Below are 21,226 nucleotides of genomic sequence, written 5' to 3' on the forward strand. Positions count from 1 at the left end.
TCATCCCCTTTTCCTCCTGCCCCCAATCCCTCCCAGCATCAGGGTCTTTTCCAATGAGTCGACTCTTCCCATCAGGTGGCCAAAGTATTGGAGTTTCAGCCTCAGCATCAGTCCTTCCAATGAACACCCAGGACTGGTCTCCTTTAGAATGAACTGGTTGGATGTCCTTGCAGTCCAAGGGACTCTCAAGAGTCTTCTCCAACACCACAGTTCAAAAGCATCAGTTCTTCGGTGCTCAGCCTTCTTCACAGTCCAAGTTATATTTTCATGCCACTGATTTGTGAACACATTATTAATACATTCTTTTTTCTTTTCTGATTGGCTCCTGGGGTACTGTTTGATTTATTTTTTGTCCCACCCTTATTTCTTATATATTAGTAGATTGTGAAGACTCGATAAATTTGTTAGAATATATCACTATGTCATTTATGATTTTTCATTTCAGCAGACATATAAAATCTAATAATCACACTGGCAGAGGAATGAAGTGACCACAGATTATATGCCTGTCTCCTCCATTGTGTTTATATATATATTTTTTTAACTTGAAAGAGTATCTTTCAGTCTTGAAAGATTTTTTTTTTTTTTTTTGGTATAAAGTTCTCATCAGGCTGCTATTTTTTTTCTCCTTTGAATAAATAATTCAACTCTCTTTTGTCGTTTCACTATTTACTATCAGTCTGGTTTCCCTGCTCTGTGGGTAAGGTCTCGCCCCTCTGGAAGCTTTTAGGATCGTCTCTGTTTCTGGTATTCTACACTTCCACTGTGATATCCAGGAAAAGGAAGTTCTTATTATTACGCTTGATGTTTGTTCTGCTGCCTGAATTGTCTTTTCATCCATTCTAAAAAAATCTCAGCTATTGTCTCTATGCACATTTTCTCCTCCAGTCTCCATTGTCTCTCTCTGTAATCCTCTAAAGATAAGCTCATCTTTCTGTGCAGCATATGTCTTTCTTCTTTTAAAAAAATTTTGCCTTTTTTCACCTATTTGACTAACTGTGCTTCTTGTCTTCTTATCGGTTCTGAAGTTCTCAGATCCTCTCTTTAGGTAGGATTAGTTTTCAGAGTTTCTAGCCCAAAAGCATCATTTTATATCAGGTTTGGTTTCTTTTTGAGTTGCTTGATAAAATTTTATATGAACATTGGTATAAATGTATGTAATATGTAGAGAAAAAAGTACATCTATTGGATAAAGTTCAATGAATACAGTGAAACACAGCATAGACGTGCTCATGTGACAATGACCCTGGCCAAAAAACAGAACCTTACCATCAGCGCAGAGACCCAACCCTTCCCTACCTGTTATTCCTAATTCCACATCTCCCTTTTCCCCATGGGTAAATACCGATGTCTATTGTCATACATCCGTTTTCTGTTTTTGGAATTTCCATTCATGGATTCATATGTTATATGTTTTTTTGTGTGTCGATTATTTACTCAAAGTTATGTCTGTGGAACTATTCAAGCTACTGCTACAAGCTTAATAACACTGATAAATCTCATAAATATAACTCTGAGTAATGATCCAGGCACAAAAAATCATACAACCTCTGATGCCACATGCTATATGTCCTTTGCAGAACATCCCAGAGGTTGCTTATCTATTTTACTATAAATGGACAATTGGATTCTGCCAGACTGTTATATACAATCCTGCTGTAATCATTTTGGCATATGTCTTTGCTCCATATATATACTTAATTCTGTTGGGTACACACTCAAGAGTGAGATTGCTTGGTTATTAAGTATTCAATCTATGGCATAATGCCAAGGAGTTTGCAAGAAAGGTTATGAGTGGCTGTATCATTTTTCACTCACTTTATCAGTGTATGATAGCTTCAGCTGTTCCACAGTCTCACTGTGCTTGGTATTACCAGTCTTTAATCTTTGTTATTTTGGTGAATGGTGATTGTCATACTGCAATTTTAATTCCTTTGATAACAGCATTGTCGAGTACATTTCACATTTGGTATTTTGATTACAGGTATCCCCACTCTTCAAAGGTTTGATTTAAATCAACACTTTGTTTTTTAAGAAAGACTAACATTAGTCTTTCCTTTAATAAATGATATCCAAAGAGGCTTCTTGCTTTTAAAAAAAATGTGGTGAAAAGTACAAGTAGCTTTCAGCATTTGTTTTGCACAGAGTGGTTACAGGAGCAGCACTCACTGATCTGCGAGATGGGTCCCACCAACCGTGTTCTTTAGAACTACACTCAACATCCAGCCTCCATGGCTTTGAAATGTGTCTGTGAGCGTCTGTGCTTTATCTTGATTGATGCTGCATACCTGTTAACAGGACGTGTCCTAAGGTAACTGCTTCTTTGTTTGGCATCATTTTGGCTTATAAAGGCTTCATAGAAATGCTCACTTTCAGGTGGAAGGGGAAGCCTGTATCGTTTTAGTGAAGTATGCATTCGAAACTCTTGTCCATGTAAAAAGAATTGAGTTGTCTGTATTTCTCAATCACCTGCTTATCTTGTAATTCATTATTTTAGTGTGCATGTTAACCAGAAATGTATCTATATAATTTTAGTCTTATTTCATTTTGATCTTTTAATCTTAGTTCACAGAACTCATGCATTTCAGTGCTTTCGTTTACTTTCATTACTCTCCAATTCTCCTCTCTCTTCACTGTATCCTGTTCTCTGTGATGTTCATCAAGCAGCACAGGCAACGTTTCTTTTCAACAAGTTTTGCACTTACTGTTTCTTCTGCCTGGAAAGTTTGACTCCAAAATATCTGTAAGACTGGTATTTACTTAGAAGTCACTCACCCAGTGAAGTCTTTTGTGGACATGCATGCTAAGTCACTCAGTCGTGTCTGACTCTTTGTGACTCTATGGACTGTAGCCCACCAGGTTCCTCTGTCCATGGGATTCTCCAGGCAAGAATACTGGAAAGAAAGAAAGAAAGGGAAGTAGCTCAGTCATGTCTGACTCTTTGCAACCCCATGGACTGTAGCCCACCAGGCTCTTCCATCCATGGGATTTTCCAGGCAAGAGTACTGGGGTGGGTTGCTATTTCCTTCTCCAGGGAATCTTCCCAACCCAGGGATTGAACCTGTGTCTCTTACATCTCCTGCATTGGCAGACGGGTTCTTTACCACTAGCACCACCTGGGAAGACTTTTTTGGACACCTTATTGAAATTCCAGAACTATCCTTCTTTGATAGTATTCTTCTACTCTTTCTATAATTTTCCTTAGCATCTGTCACCATTTAACACATTGTATACACATTAGCATACAGATGATAACATCTGTATCCACCAGCTCCACATTCCCAGATTTAACCAACCACCAATTGAAAACCTTTGAAAAACAAATTCAGAAAATTATAAAAAAGCAAAAGCTTGAATTTACTGCACACCAGCAACTATTTATTTGGCAATTCCATTGTATTTTGTGGTATATGTTATCTAAAGATGATTTAAAGTATTTGGGAAGATGTGTGAAGGCTAAATGTGAATGCTCTGCCATTTTATACAATGGACTTGAGCATCTGTGAAGTCTGGTACCCATGGGGGATGGGGTGGTGGCTAAAATCAACCCTCTGTTGATAGAGACAACTGTGCTTTCCTTATGTATCTTATGGTCATTTTCTTTCTTGTGGTCACTGTCCATGTTTTCCCAAGCATTTCCCATGAAGTCATGTGTTTGTGTCAGTTTCACTCACCATTTATTTCCATCTCCAAGAACCAGGCCGAGTACAAGATAGACATCCCATAAAGGAATATCTTTATGAATATGAATGAATGAGAACACAAACATATCTACAGTAAATTTCCAGTATCTTTTTTCCCAAGAATTTATTTCTATGCCTCTTAAAAGTGATCCTTCTTATACATTATAGAATTCCTTGATATTTTCAGGCTTTTATGTGCTGTCATTGCTGGTTGTTGATTCTTATCAGTGTTCTTAGCATAATTAATACTCTGCATTTGTGCCTCTGTCGTTATTTTTATTTATCCCCTCTTCCTTCCTCCAGAATCCATGCTTTACTCACATCTACTTCTCCTTTTACATAGTGAGCTGGAATAAAAGAAATTGCTTCACCTGGTAGTAAAAATCCCAAGTGTAATATTCTGTGACTCTGATAGACTGAGGTAGAAAATAAGCTTTTTTTTTTTTTTGCACCTACAAGAAGGTGAATATACTTCAAAGTACTTTGGGAATAATTAGAGCTTTTCTTTTGCTTTGAGGGATGTATTGAAAGGCATAAAAAAATGTGAAATTCTCAGGTACTCAGTCGTATCCACTCTTCATGACCCCACAGACTGTAGCCTGCCAGGGTTCTCTGTCCACGAAATTCTCCAGGCAAGAATACTGCAGTGGGTAACCTCTCCTGGGGAATCTTCCTGACCCAGGGATCAAACCTGGCTCTCCCACATTGCAGATAGATTTCTTACTGTCAGAGCCACCAGGGAATCCCCATGAAAGTGAAAGTGTGTCCAACTCACTCAGGTTCCAGCTCAGTAGTGTCCAACTCTTCATGACCCAGTGGTCTATACAGTCTCTGAAATGCTCTGGGACAGAATACCGGAGTGGGTAGCCTTTCCCTTCTCCAGGGGATCTTCCCAATCCAGGGATCGAACCCCAAGTCTCCCACATTGCAGGTGGATTCTTTACCAGCTGAGCCATCGAGGAAGCTGAAGAATATTGGAGTGGGTAGCCTATCCCTTCTCCAGCAGATCTTCCCAACCCAGGAATTGAACCAGGGTCTCCTGCTTTGCAGGCAGATTCTTTACCAACTGAGCCACCAGGAAAGCCCAACATTGAAAGACACAGTCTCTACTAATTCTTATTGTGTATGTACTCTTCCCAATGTACTTCCTATATTTTTTTGCCACTGACATTCACTAGCATACAATGCTAGATATTTATCCGGCCGAAAAATATTGAGATGTGTAACAAAATGCCGGGCTCAATCTCACAGACACTAACATCGGAATTACTGTTGAACGTGTCTCTACCTACTGCATTACTTCCTTTCTCTTGTATTTTTAGGGTATATGAGTGGGCCATTAGACGTTTAAAAATTTGGACCCTCCCATATTTAAATTAGCAGAAATTCATATCAAAGATTCATGAATTATGAATCCTTAATTTCCAAGGCTGTCCTCATGGCATCTCTTATTTTTCTCTGATTTCATTTGCATTTTAAAAATAGGATTGAACAGGAGAAAAAAATATGACAAACTTATAAATATTATTTTTGATATAGGTCAATATTTTGATGTTATTAAACTATTATTTTAACCTAATTACTATATATATATATATATACACACACACACACACACACACTCATACCTATAATGTAGAAAAGACAAATTATGATAAAAACTTTTAAAAAGAATAATAGTATTAATCCAATAATCCTTGCCAGCACTCTACTATGCTTACCCAATTTTCGGTCTAGAGAAAGCTAAGTCTTTAACACAGATCTAGTGTGTTTTTCTCGGAGAAGGCAATGGCAACCCACTCCAGTCCTCTTGCCTGGAAAATCCCATGGACAGAGGAGCCTGGTGGGCTGCAGTCCATGGGGTCGCTAAGAGTCGGACACGACTGAGCGACTTCACTTTCACTTCTCACTTTCATGCATTGGAGAAGGAAATGGCAACCCACTCCAGTGTTCTTGCCTGGAGAATCCCAGGGACGGGGGAGCCTGCTGGGTTGCCGTCTATGGGGTCGCACAGAGTTGGACACGACTGAAGCGACTTAGCAGCGGCAGCAGCAGTGTGTTTTCTTGATATTCACATGGTGTTTCTGGCTAACATTCGCATTTGCTGTCTTTCGAGTCAGGGTTTTGGACATTATCTCAGCGCTCAGCAGCCACCACTGCATTCAGCCCATATTCCCAAAATAGCTATGTTGTAATTTGAATAAATACATATTCAGTGTTTTGATTTTTCTGACTTTTAAGATATCTCTTACTGCTGTTCTAAGTGCCATTATATGAAGACTTTCTCTTTTTTTTTGTATATATTTTGCATTTTCCTGAGTTTAATAATTGACTCTTAAAACTTTTACTTGCTTTGCTTAGACTCTTTGATTCACAATCTCACAATGTATAAACTTTGCAAAATGTCTGGATAATATAACATTCACAAGATCTAATTGATCAAATAATCTGTTAGTTTTCCTTTCTTTCTTTCCCAGGACTTCCCAGATTTCTAGAGCTCTCCCAGATAGCTCTCCAGATATGCTGCATAGTTATTCTTGGCATTCCCTTTGCCTTTTTCAGGAATTCAATATCTTCTTTCCTACATATTTGATTTTGCTCTTTCTTCATTTATTTACTTGATTTAAAAAATAAATAAATACTCCTATAGCTCTCTTAGAAAAAGTAGTGAGAACTGCATTTATTTTTCAAATGTTACACATCTAAGTTTTATTCATGCTACCCTCACATTGGAACGCCAAATTACAGGATTAGAATTCAGCTTTCAGATTATTTTAATTTATACATTTGAAGACATTTCCCCTCTTTTTTTTTTTCTTGTTTTCTAATGTTGCTATTGCAAACTCAGATGTCCTTTAGATTCCTAAATTTTAGTACACTATTTTCCCCTTCTAGACAATTTTTAAATGTTATTTTATCTTAAATGTTCTAAAAATTAACATGAAAACAGGTTGCCACCACCATACTCTCTTCCACAAGAGTGATGTAATTTTATTTTTTTTTTTTAAAGAGTAATCTCCTCATGGGAAAATTTTGTTTGCTCTTTCTGATACCTCTGTTAGTCAGATCATATATTTCTATCAATATCCATCAACATTCACTGTATTATTGTTATCATTTTTAGTTTCTACATCTTGTGTTAGAAGTGTCCCTTATAAGTTTGGAAATCTTTGTTGACTCTTGTTTAAGACTGAGGCAGTAAAAAGCTCTTGTCATGGACAGGACTCGCTACTGGTGAGCTGGTTTAGGATGAAAGTGTTCTCAGATTTTCTCTGGAGAATGCTTATACTTTTTCCCTGGGAAGCTCATTTACTTCACAGAAGATAATCCTGTCCCTTTGGCTGTGGATTAGCAGCCCAGAAACTGATATTCTGCAGTGACTGTGTGGAGTTTCACAGCTGAGTAAAGAGCCTTTAACTTAATTTCAGTTTTTCTCTCTCAGGACTCAATTTCTTTTCGCCTCTAGACTATGTACCTGCTTACCTTTGAGACAAAATTACCTCCTAGAAGATGAGGGAGATAGTCCTCTGAGTCCACACAAAGAAAATGCAAACAAAGAGCATAAACTGTTCTCCATATAGACTTCTGAACCATCTGTTGATGTGTTGATCCTCTGATACACATTCCTGCTTCTGGTGACAATCTGGTGCCTCTAGTCAGCTTCCATATTAACAACACCTCCATCTTTAGGCATAAGGAATTGCCTTCCAGGTATGTGCCCACATATTAGAGAGACAGAGAAGACATATTGCAGTCTATGCTTTTTCAAAACATAGACTGCAATAAAACCAGTAACATTTGAATAGACAATAACTGTTAACACGTCTGCACTCGTCTCACAGCACCCATCTCACAGGCTAGCAAAGTAAAGCTCAAAATTCTCCAAGCCAGGCTTCAACACTATGTGAACTGAGAACTTCCAGATGTTCAAGCTGGGTTTAGAAAAGGCAGAGGAACCAGAGATCAAATTGCCAACATCCATTGGAACATCAAAAAAAGCAAGAGAGTTCCAGAAAAACATCTACTTCTGCTTTATTGACTATGCCAAAATCTTTGACTGTGTGGATCACAACAAACTGTGGAACATTTTTCAAGAGATGGGAATATCAGACCACCTGACCTGCCTCCTGAGAAATCTGTATGCAGGTCAAGAAGCAGTAGTTAGAACTGGAATGGAATAACAGACTGATTCCAAATAGGAAAAGAAGGACATCAAGGCTGTATACTGTCACCCTGCTTATTTAACTTATATTCAGAGTACATCATATGAAACTCCAGGCTGGATGAAGCACAAGCTGGAATCGAGATTTCCAGGAGAAATATCAATAACCTCAGATATGCAGATGACACCACCCTTAAGGCAGAAAGTGAAGAGGAACTAAAGAGCCTCTTGATGAAAGTGAAAGAGGAGAGTCAAAAAGTTGGCTTAAAGCTCAACATTCAGAAAACTAGGATCATGGCATCCAGTCCCATCACTTCATGGGAAATAGATGGGGAAGAAATGGAAACAGTGACAGACTTTATTTTTTGGGGCTCCAAACTCACTGCAGATGGTGACTGAAGCTGAGAAATTAAAAGATGTTTGCTCCTTGGAAGAAAAGCTATGATCAATCTAGACAGCATATTAAAAAGCAGAGACATTGCTTTGCTGACAAATGTCCATCTAGTCAAATTATGTTTTTTTCAGTAGTCATGTATGGATATGAGAGTTGGACCACAAAAAAAGCTGAGCACCGAAGAATTGATGCTTTTGGTCTGTGGTGTTGGAGAAGACTCCTAAGAGTTCCTTGGAGTACAAGGAGATCAAACCAGTCAATTCTAAAGCAAATCAGTCCTGTATTTTCATTGGAAGGACTGATGCTGAAGCTGAAACTCCAATACTTTGGCCACCTGATGCAAGAACTGACTCATTTGAAAAGATCCTGATGCTGGGAAAGATTAAAGGAAGGAGGAGAAGGGGGAGACAGAGGATGAAATGGTGGGATGGCATCACCAGCTTGATGGACATGAGTTTGAGTAAACTCTGGGAGTTTGTGATGTACAGGGAAGCCTTGTGTGATGCAGTCCATAGGGTTAAAAAGAGTCAGACAAGACTGAGTGATTGATCTGAATTAAATATTAACAATACTTTCAATAAATGGAAATCTGGCACAGGAGAATTTTGAAGTTAAAATTAGAAGACCAGGAGACAGATAATATTGTTATATAAATCTTAAGCACATTTTGAACCTGAAGTGTTGCTTGCTTTGGAAAGAAATATTTAGACATGGAAACTAATAATTTTGTATTTTCCAACACCACCCTCTCATTTCAGGGAAGGTGAAATTATATCCACCAAGACAAACAGATAGGAGTAGTAATATCCCATTTCTTTTTTAGAGTAACATGTTTATTTTGGTGATGTAACATATCTGAACAAAAATTCATTTGTAGGCAAAGAATATTTATACATGATATCAGTTTTCTCTAAATATATGTGAAATAGCAGTACTAAAGTCCTGTGTTATTTTAAGAATATATTTTCAAAGTTGAAAACATTATTTAATATTCAAATATTATTCATAGATCTGACTATTCTCAATTTCTGAGTTTCCTGAAGAATAGAGATAGCTATGTTTTCAATAAATTAAAAGTATATTTATTTTCATAATTTATGAAAGAAACTTATCTTTAATAAATATTCCAAATATTCAACTGGGCTAATCTTTTTTGCCCTCACTCCCCACTTAGCAGATTTAAAGTTTTTCACATAATGTTTTAAGTTTTCACATAATATAGGATTGGTTGAATAAGCTTGAACTTAGGAGATCATCACTTTTTCAAATAATCATATATGTGTTACAATATATTAAATAAAAACCTCATGATAACCAAAAACCAAAAATATATAATAAATATATACATAAAAAGAGAAAAGAGTGCAGTAAAAAAATAAAGTTAGACATCAAATCACAAGGTAAGGGAGAAAAAGAAGGAAGAAAAAACTACAAAAACAAAACCAAAACAATGAAGAGAATGGCAAAAAGTGGATACCCATCAATAATTATCTTAAATGTAAATGTACTAAATGCTAAAATCAAAAGGTGTTGAGTGGCTGAATGGATAAATAAATAAGACCTATGAGAATCCCAGGGACGGGGGAGCCTGGGGGGCTGCCATCTATGGGGTTGCACAGAGTTGGACATGACTAAAGTGATGCAGCAGCAGCAGCAGCATGTATATCTAGGAAGCTTACTTGATGGCCCAGACGGTAAAGAATCTGCCTGGAGATTCATGTTTGAATCTGCCTGGAGACACATGTTTGACGGTAAAGAATCTGCCTGGAGACACATGTTTATCCACGTGTGTTCACACGTGTGCACACAGAGTTGGACACGACTGAGCATGCATGCACACATAGACTCTGACTGTAAGAGACTTTAAATCGTAAGACACAGATACACCGAAAGTTATGGAATTCAGGTCAGTTCAGTTGCTCAGCCGTGTCTGACACTTTGCGACCCCATGAACTGCAACATACCAGCCTTCCCTGTCCAACACCAACTCTGGGAGTTTACTCAAATTCATGTCCATTGCATTGGTGATATCATCCAACCATGTCATCTTCTGCCGTCCACTTCTCCTGCCTTCAATCCCTCCCAGCATCAGGGTCTTTTCCAATGAGTCAGTTCTTCACATCAGGTGGCCAAAATATTGGAGCTTCAGCTTCAGCCTCAGTCCTTCCAATAACACCCATGACAGATCTCCATTAGGATGGACTGGTTGGATCTCTTTGCAGTCCAAGGGACTCTCAAGAGTCTTCTCCAACACCACAGTCCAAAAGCATCAATTATTTGGTGCTCAGCTTTCTTTATAGTCCAACTTTCACATCCATACATGACCACTGGAAAACCCATAGCTTTGAATAGATGGAACTTTGTTGGCAAAGTAGTCTCTGCTTTTTAATATACTATCTAGGTTGGTCATAACTTTCCTTCCAAGGAGCAAGTATCTTTTAATTTCATGGCTGCAATCACCATCTGAAGTGATTTGGAACCCCAAAAAATAAAGTCAGCCACTGTTTCCCCATCTATTTGCCATGAAGTGATAGGACCAAATGCCAAGATCTTAGTTTTATAAATGTTGAGCTTTTACTCAAGTTTTTCACTCTCCTCTTTCACTTTCATCAAGAGGCTTTTTAGTTCCTCTTCACTTTCTGCCATAAGGGTGGTGTCATCTGCATATCTGAGGTTATTGATATTTCTCCCGGCAATCTTGATTCCAGCTTGTGCTGCATCCAGCCCAGAATTTCTCATGATGTACCTTGCATATAAGTTAAATAAGCAGGGTGACAATACACAGCCTTGACATACTCTTTTCCCAATTTGGAACCAGTCAGTTGTTCCATGTCCAGTTCTGACTGTTGCTTCTTGACCTGTATACAAATTTCTCAAGAGGCAGATCAGGTGGTCTGATATTCCCATCTCTTTCAGAATTTTCCACAGTTTTTTGTTATCCACATAGTCAAAAGCTTTGGTATAGTCAATAAAGCAGAAGTAGATGTTTTCCTGGAACTCTCTTGTTTTTTGATGATCCAACAGATGTTGGCAATTTGATCTCTTTCCTCTGCCTTTTCTAAATCCAGCTTGAACATCTAGAAGTTCTCGGTTCATGTAATGTTGAGGCCCAACTTGGAAAATTTTGAGCATTACTTTACTAGCTTGTGAGATGAGTGCAATTGGGCATTTGTTTGAACATTCTTTGGCATTGCCTTTCTTTGGGATTGGAATGAAAACTGACCTTTTCTAGTCCTGTGGTCACTGCTGAGTTTTCCTAGTTTGCTGGCATATTGAGTGCAGCACTTTCACAGTGTCATCTTTTAAGATTTGAAATAGCTCAACTGGAATTCCATCAGCTTCACTAGGTTTGTTCATAGTGATGCTTCCTTTGTCCCACTTGACTTTGGATTCCAGGATATCCGATTCTAGGTGAGTGATCACATCATCATGGTTATCTGGGTCATGAATATCTTTTTAATATGGTTCTTCTGTGTATTCTTGGAATCTCTAATTTTCTTGAAGAGATCTCTAGTCTTTCCCATTCTATTGTTTCATCTATGTCATCACATTGATCACGAGGAAGGCTTTCTTACCTCTCCTTGCTATTCTTTGGAACTCTGCATTCTGATGGGTATATCTTTCTGTTTTTCTCCTTTGCCTTTCACTTCTCTTCTTTCTCACCAATTTGTAAGGCCTCCTCAGGCAACTATTTATCTTTTTGTATTTCTTTTTTTGGAGGATGTTCTTGATCCCTGCCTCCCATACAATGTCATGAACCTCTGTCCATAGTTCATCAGGCCCTCTGTCTATCAGATCTAATCCCTTAAATCTATTTCTCACTTCCACTGTATAATTGTAAGGGATTTGTTTCGGGTTGTAACTGAATGGTCTAAAGGTTTTCTCCACTTTCTTCAATTTAAGTCTGAATTTGGCAATAAGGAGTTCATGATCTGAGCCACAGTCAGCTCCTGGTCTTGTTTTTGCTGACTGTACAGATCTTCTCCATCTTTGGCTGCAAAGAATATAATCAATCTGATTTCAGTATTGACCATCTGGTGATCATCTATAAAATGAAGCAGGGCAAAGGCTAACAGAGTTTTGCCAAGAGAATGTGTCAGAACAAACACACTCTTCAACATGAAATGACTCTACACGTGGACATCACCAGACAGTCATATAAACAATCTAATCTTAACATAAGGGAACTAGAAAAACAAGAGCAAACCAACTCAAAATTAGTTGAAAAAATAAATATAAAAATCAGAGTAGTAAGAAATTAAATAGAGACTAAAAAAATAAAAACAGTGTATTAATTAGAAAAACAAATAATACTCCAAACAAACAAAATTCTGGAAACAGATAGCTTCACAGTTGAATTTTACCAAACATTTAGAGAAGTGTTTATATTTATTCTTGTCAAATTATTCCAAAAAATTGCAGAGGAAGGAATACTTCTGAAGTCAGTCTGTGAGGCCAGAATTATGCTAATTATAAAACCAGATGGATACCACAAAAGGTACTGGGGTCCTACCTGATTGGCATATTTGTTTCCCCTACTTTCTTTAATCTTAGTCTGAATTTTGCAATAAGGAGAAATAGGTGAGGGAGATTAAAAATTACAAACTTCCAGTTACAAAATAAATGAGTCACAGGGATGAACTGTACTCTTAATATATTCAATAATCATGTAATATTTTTGTATGTGACAAAGATGGTTGAAGGGTACAAACTTTAAGTTAAAAGATAAAGAAATACTAAGGTATAATTGGAGAAGTCAATGGGACCCCACTCCAGTACTTTTGCCTGGAAAATCCCATGGAGAGAAGAGCCTGGTGGGCTGCAGTCCATGGGGTCGCTAAGAGTCGGAGATGACTGAGCGACTTCACTTTCACTTTTCACTTTCATGCACTGGAGAAGGAAATGGCAACCCACTCCAATGTTCTTGCCTGGAGAATCCCAGGGATTGCGGAGCCTAGTGGGCTGCCATCTCTGGGGTCACACAGAGTCAGACACGACTGAAGCAACTTAGCAGCAAGGATATAATATGCAATGTAACTAATATAATTAATACTGTTTCATGTTATATATGAAAGGAGTAAATCCTAAGAAACCTCATCACATAGGAATTACTTTTCTTTTTCTTTTATTTCTATATGAGATTTTGGATGTTCACTAAAGTTATTGTGATAATCATTTTATGATGCATGTAATTCAAATCATTATGCTCTATACCTTAATCTAGATAAGCATAGAAACTAAAACAGCAGCAACAACAACCTGGAACAATTGATATGTCGTATTTGATAAAGTGTCATTTGTCTTCCCTGATGGCTCAGACGGTAAAGAATCTGCAGGCAATGCAGGAGACCCCGGTTTGATCCCTGGTTCAGGAAAACCCCCTGGAGAAGGGAATGGCAACCCACTCCAGTATACTTGCCTGGAAAATTCCGTGAACGAAGAGCTGGACGTGCTACCATCCATGGGGTCACAAAGAGTCAGACATGACTGAGCGGCTAACGCTTTTGCCTTTGTGCAGTCAATGTTCCTGAGAATAACCTCTAGAACTGTAGATCTGTCAACATAACTGCCCCTAACAAGGCTGAGAGGTGATTGTAAGCGTCTGATATGATGAATGTAAGACTCATTTCTGTAGGTTATATGCAAAGTAGGCTCTCGTGGTATAAAGATATATGTACAAAACATGATAAAATTTTAAACATTTTCAGAGTTTGAAACAAGGTGATGGCTATTTCCTTCCATAGGCTACAGAAATCCATGGCTAGAATTTAAAAATACTATTTGAAATATGTCATGACTGTCACCCTACATCTAGAATATCTTAGTTTGGTATCTACGAGCTGTGAAACATGACTTCAAGACTCCATACTCTCTTGCTTAATTTGTAAAAATATTTATTGCATATTTAAATTACACCAAGTGCTCTGTCACAGGCTTCTCTTTCATAACTTGATTTTATCTATCCAGAAAAAAAGAAAAAAATATACTATCAAGCCCGTTCTGTAGGTGAAGTCATAGAGCTCAGTAAAATGGTTATATTATATATAAGTTGATCAATACTGTGTAAATCTACATAGTCATGGATATATATGATCGCCCAGGTTTAAATCCAAGTGTTCTGATTCCACTGACCTTGGAATTCTGATTATCAGTAATGGCTATTTTGCCTCCAGAAAGATGCTGTACAATTTTATTTTCCTTGCTAATGGTTGTGGTGAAGAGAGATTCAGGATTGTGAGGTAGATGGGAGAGGGGTTTGTTTTTGGAGTGAGATTGGGTTGGAGACGCAAAGAGAAAGCAGGAACTTCTGTGTGGATAAAAATGTCAGAGAGAAGCAGTCTATTGTGGAAGTCTCCATGTCTGTTAGAGATTCTGATCTATGTACCACATCATTCAATCCACAAAAATAGATTAGGTGGATATTTTAACCTGAAGAAGCTCAGGTTTAGAGAAACAATGTGGACTCGCAAAGTCAAACAGTTGAACTTGGGCATTCGTAGTTAGCAGTTGATTAGATCATTAAAATGATCTGTCCTGAACCTTAGTACTCACGGTTTTGAGGGTCTCAAGACGGTCAGATCTGTTCTCAGCTGGCTATTCGTGCAATGTTTTCCATTCGGCTCCATGTTGCTGTTGTAGGTTTCTCTTGTGTGCTAATTGGACTGTCAGACCAGAATTGGGGAACAGATATCACTGAAGTGGGAGGAGGAATGGGCCTCGCCTTGCCCCTTCCCTAGGAATGATGCTGCATGTTTAATTCACAAGATGGGAAAGGATATCTCACTTCACTTTTATGTCTGCCTCACAGAGCACCATGTGTGAAGCAGCTCCAAATGCATGCTTTTGAAAGTTATCAGTAAACAAAGAATGTAAGTTTAAAAACAAATATAACTTTGATTTCACAGTGATCATTTTCACTGCTGAACTTAGGAAATTTTCAGAAGTCCTGGTGAGTAACTAATTAGATTTTGAAAGAAAATTGAGCAGTTTGAGATAGCTAGGATTTAGTTTCTAGACATTATTGTTGTTCTCGTTCTTTCTGATAAACGTTTAATTTCATGGTATAAGAATAATATAATGGTTCATGATCAGATAAATATTCTAAGCATATGTTAGTCTTCTCACAGAATCCTGCTTTTATTTTTAGTTTAAATTAGCCAGGAAGAATCAGTACTTTTTCTTCCATAAAACCTACTGATGTCTTCTCTTTTTTCTCCCTAATGATAAAAACTTCTCTTTAGTAGTCCCAAATCTAAATTTAGAATTATACACACCTAAGCATTGCAATCGTTCTTTTCCTTCCTTAGGGTACTGTTTCCTTTTTTTTGATTATATCACTTCCTGTGACTTCATATTTTCTCCCTTTATATATCCTAATAAAAAGTTCTTGTTTTTGTGTAGTTCAGTACTATCTATTAGAATAAAACTTCCCAAATGTGAAGCTGTATCAGTATTATGAAGCTTTGCATTAGAATGATTTTGGATATTATGTTTATTATTAATTTATAAATGATATTTTATCATATATTAAGATGAATATACTCTCATATATGAAGCCCAATTTCCCTCAGCTTATCATCAATTAATGGTGTGTTTAGCATACAGTTGTCTTAAATTATTAACACAGCCTTCAGCAGTGAATAAACTTATCAATAACTATTTTCACACAGAAGGGAAGCTTTAATATGTTCATTGTATCAGAGACAGACCTCATGCTGAAAGGAATTCTATAACATCTTAATGAGGTGACATTAAATCAGCTTAAAGTTTAGCAACACAACGAATCAACCTTCCATATTTCTCATCACAGTATTAATGTCACTGGAACTGGACATTTTTCTGAGATATTTATCTTCAAAACTATTTTATAATAAATCCTTTTTAAAGGTCATAAGCATTTTTGTTAAATATATATACTATATATGTGTATATATATGTATATATCTTATGTATAGTTTGGCTCATAAATATACAGGAAACCTCCTGATATTAAAATCTTACTGGAAACTCATTTCCATTATCAATTCACAGTGTCAATCTTGATTTTATATGTGTATATACTATATTATCTGAATCTTTATCTCCACTTGACTGGGTTGAGGGATACCCACACAGCTGGTTAACGTCGTTTCTGGATGTGTCTGTCAGGAGGTTTTCTATAGAGATTTGAACTGGAAGACTGAGTTAAGAAGAACCTGTCCACCAATACAGATGGGCACCATCTACTTTGTTGAGGCCAGGGGAGGACTCAGAGGTACAAGATGATCACACTGTCTCTCTCACTGAGCTAGGATGTCCCTCTTCTGTCCTCACATAGCAGCGCCCTGTGTGGTCTAGGGTTCCCGGTCCACCAGCCTTTGGCCTTCATTCTCATGAACCAGGACTGAGGCCATAAGGCCCCTGGTTCTTGGGTCCTCAGACTCTTACTCAGACTTACCCTTCAGCTCCCCAGGTTCTCATTGATACATACCCTATTGCTTTTGTTTCTCTAGAGAACCATGACAGACACCACACAGCATGTATACAAACACGCATACAGTCCTCCCTTGGAAATGTTGAGGGCTTGTTCCAGACTGCCACAGCAAAGTGAGCATTGTAATAGAGCTAATCACATTTTTTTTTTTAATTTTCCAATGCATAAAAATGTCATGTTTATACTATGTTATTGAGTATAAATAACATCATGTCTGAAAAGCAGTGTATATACCTTTGTTAAAAAATACTTTATCCCTGGACTTCCTCTGTGGCACAGTGGATAGGAATCTGCCTACCAATGCAGGGGACACAGGTTCGATCCCTGGTCTAGGAAGATTTGACGTGCCACAGAGCAACTACATCTGTGGGCTACAACCGCTGAGCCTGTGTTCTAGAATCCATGAGCTGCAACTACCAAGCCTGTGTGCTGCAACTACTGAAGCCCATGGGCTCACAGCCTGTGCTCTGCAGCAAGAGAAGCCGCCACAGTGAGAAGCTCCTGCACGGAGAAGACCCTGCTCACCACAACTAGAGAAAGCCCGCACAGAGGCACAGACACAGCGCAGCCAAAGTAAACAGGTAAGTAAGTAAATAATTTAAACGTTATTTTATTACTAAAAGTCTAACCATAATCTGACAATTCAAGGTTGCCACAGACCTTCAATTTGTAAAAAAAAATATAATATCTGTAAAGTGCAGTAAAATGAGGTTGACTTGTATATGAATGTATTGATTAGACATTGATAAATTAGAGATGAAATTGTCTGTACAATGAAAGAGTCTGGGGAATTTTCCAGAAAATCCCTTTTGTTTAATGTTTGAGCTTTATTAATTCAACAAAATTATATTTTAAAATATTTATCTTGGTCTTAAATAAAGTATTTTCAAGATTATATATGAAATTCTGGTGTAGCAGTTATGCGCTGTGTGCTGCGCTTAGTTACTTCAATCGTGTCCGACTCTTCGTGACCCTTTGGACTGTAGCCCACCAGGCTCCTCTGTCCGTATTCTCTAGGGAAGAATCCAGGAGTGGGTCGCCATGCCCTTCTCCAGGGGGTCTTCCTGACCCGGGTTTTCTTCATTGCAGGCAGATTCTTCACCGTCTGAGCCTCCAGGGAAGTCCCTTCATAGCCGTCATAAGCTTTGTGATTTATAAAGACACAGGCTCACACAGCGAGCTCGTGTGATAAAGTTTGTATCTCTGAATTTATTTTTTATGTAACCTCTTTTTATTTTTAAAATTAATAGTGAATAAGTATTTGTTCAACAATCTTTGAAAATATGAATATATGTCATACCACAGATGAAAGACTAACCTTCAGCTAAACACTGAGAAACAAAATGCTATTGAAGTAAAAGACTGATATTTTAAAGAAGATTTCCATTCAAGCCATTCCCATTGTATTCAGAAAGAAGCTGAGAACAACTAATCTTCTAATTACATTGGTTCATTTTTCTGGTTAATTGCTAGAAATCAAATCAGACAAGAGAACAACAAAAAAAAAACTATCTATCACCAAAATTTTAAAATAAATAGCTTCTTAAATTTCTAACTGCTTCTTGAAATCTCCATTCCTCTGCATCCTTATTTACTACCCAACCAGAAAAAAAATGGTCTTGTGAATGCTCACCAAGAGTTCTTAGTGCCAAGATGTTAAGGTCTATCTTACTTTTCTGCAAAAACTTCCTCCTGATTTGTTTTAGTCTGGAAAGTAAAAAAGGAATCTCATCCTGTCTAATTGCAAATTCAGTCCCTACTAGAATTTCCTACTTGCAGGAGCAGTGATATGATTACACTAATTCACCTCCTCTTTTCATGTTAACAAATATTTCTGTATAAAGAACAAATTTAAATGAACTTTTGTGATCAGGAAGCATTTATTTAATCTTTGGCAAAGGAAAGGGCATGGATTTGTGGCATAGTAAATTGCCAGGCATTGTACTTTGTTTTATAGATAATAAAGAAAGATAAAACCTGGCTATGGGTTTCAAGTAATCACATTCGAGTGTTGCTGACACAGAGAAAGTGACAAGTGAACATTTCAATGGGTATAAAACTTAAATTCAAGGGACAGTTTCATGTCATTCAGAAGCACTGAAATGATTAGTCTTGTTTGGCCTAAACAGAATCAAAAATTTTGTCCAGGATAACTGCTTTTCTTAACATTTTAATAAACCTAGCAACCAAACATTTTTCTCAGATATCAGATGCTTCAGAAGTCAGGAGTATTGTCTTCTACTTTCCACAATTTTAACCAGCTGCCTCTACTTTTATTATAATTTATATGCACACATCCTGTCTTTACAGGCAAATTATTACCTTTCAGAGGCAAATACACTTGTTTTTTGCATCTTAACATCGCATAATTTGAGAAGAAAACTATGTGTAAAATGTGGTGGTTTTATTTAGTTGGATACTATGCTGTATCCAACGCTTTTGTAAGCCCCCGTTGACTGTAGCCCACCAGGCTCCTCTGTCCATGGGATTCTCCAGGCAAGAATACTGGAGTGGGGTGCCATTTCCTTTTCCAAGGGATCTTCCCCACCCAGGGATCAAACCTGGGTCTCCCGCCTTGCAGGTGGATTCTTTACTGCTGAGCCACCAGAGAAGCCCATGTGTAAAATAAATTTTCATAAAAGTATTGATCTCTCTCATTTACTTGCAGAACGGTGGAAGTAGGGCAGAAGTACTGAGTGCACTCTGGCAGGGTGGCTGGCACAAGGAGTTAGGATGATCTGAAGCTAGACGGTGCCACGTTGCATGTCATTTCTTCACAGCTGTGGACCACAGCTACCAATTCTAGAAAACAGGAAAATACTTCACTTACATTTCATTTCATCCCCATGAAATAGCGGAAGCATAAATACAAACCTCATATCAACCATTACTGCACAGAGAAAATCAGATTATATTCTTCCCAGCACAGCTAGAACATTCTATAGCTTTATAAGGCAGACTCTGCCTCCCTCATATCACGTGTCCAGGTTTCATAGAATCTCTCTTTTTATAAAGGTTAAGTACATATTTTTGAATTTATAGTTTTGATAACAGAAAAGAGTAGAAGACCTGTGATTTCAGCAAATGTTTCTGATAAGCCATTCTGTGTAATTAGCAAGTGAGTTCAACAATAATTTCTAGACAATTTCTAGAAGTTCTGTGAATTTTCAAAGTTCTTAAAGTGAGAGAGGGGAAGTGAAAGGATAGTATTTATTTTCATCAGATTCCTTTTTTTACCCACTTTTTTCTGTGAATATCTGGTACATTAATCAGCACTCTCCAGAGAAAGTAGAATTCATCTATCTATCTATCTGTATCTGTCATCCATCTATTTACTCATCTATCAAATTTTAAATATTTTAAAAATTTAGCTATGCATTTGTGGAGCTGGTTAAAGACACAGAAAAGTTGATGCTATAGCATTAGAGTAAAAGATCTGGGACAGAAGCCCCTTTCTTTGGTGGACAATAGTCTTTTTTCTTGTAAGGCCCTCAGCTGATTTGATGAACTCTAACCACATTATGGAAGGTAATCTATCCATATTATGGAAGGTAATCTGCTTTATTCAGAATTGACTGATTTAAATGTTAATCTCATCTTTTAAAAAAAAAAATGCCTTCACAGAAACATCTAGACTAATATTTGTCCAAATGTCAAGGTACCATAGCCTAGACAAGCTGACACATAAAATTAACCCTCACGTCTGACATGTTATCTTCCAGCAGGACTATCTTATTGTTCTGCAAGTTCACTTCTCGAGTGGTACTGTTCTCTCTGTAGGCCAGGCCCTTCCATCCCAGGAAGCAGAGTTTGAAATTGTATGCTTCTCCTGGCTATGTAATCGATCTCAATCAGTTCCTACTCATTTACTTATTTATTTCATATTACTTCATATTTAATAACATTATTTTTAAAGAACTAATAAAAATTACTTCATATTTAATACTTTATGCAACAGAGGATTCACATTATTTTGTCTTTGATTAATAGGTCATGCAAAAAGAATTAGAAAGAGGAGAAATCAAAGGATGGATGAAAGGCAAGAATTGAAGTTAACCAATGAGCTCCAGCAGAAATATATTTAGATTTTATATAGCGGGTGAAGAGGATTACCTTCCATTTGACCACTAAGAGAATAATTTTGAGAACCTTTGACAGTATGTAAATTGGACTGTGTGAAACTTTTAACAAAAGGAGGGGAAAGATTTCCAATATAATTATGGTTTTTTGGTTTGTGTTTGATATTATGAAAAAATTTCTAAGGATTTGACCAATGCATTATATATTGCAATTAATATAGGTATATTCTCTGTCTGTCTCCCTCTATGTGTGTATATATATATATTTCATATACATACAGTGTTTGAATTTAACACACAGTGTTTTATTCTGTGCCTATTGATTTTACTTTGATTCAGAATATGATAATTTTACCCATGGCAGTCACTTTGAAAGGTGGTTTATGAACTAATTACTAGAACTAATCAATGACTATAGTAAAGTTGCAGGATATA

General features: G+C 37.3%; 1 long non-coding RNA gene across 1 annotated transcript; it reads left to right on the forward strand.

The window, feature by feature from the left end:
• Positions 1–2,176: 2,176 nt before the first annotated feature.
• Positions 2,177–20,837, forward strand: LOC129627358 (uncharacterized). The gene is made up of 4 exons (XR_008702579.1): positions 2,177–2,311; positions 17,110–17,293; positions 17,802–17,905; positions 20,703–20,837. It is a non-coding gene; the product is annotated as an uncharacterized LOC129627358 (long non-coding RNA).
• Positions 20,838–21,226: the final 389 nt, after the last annotated feature.

Source organism: Bubalus kerabau, chromosome 14 (assembly GCF_029407905.1).
Source record: "Bubalus kerabau isolate K-KA32 ecotype Philippines breed swamp buffalo chromosome 14, PCC_UOA_SB_1v2, whole genome shotgun sequence".
NCBI lineage: Eukaryota > Metazoa > Chordata > Mammalia > Artiodactyla > Bovidae > Bubalus > Bubalus kerabau.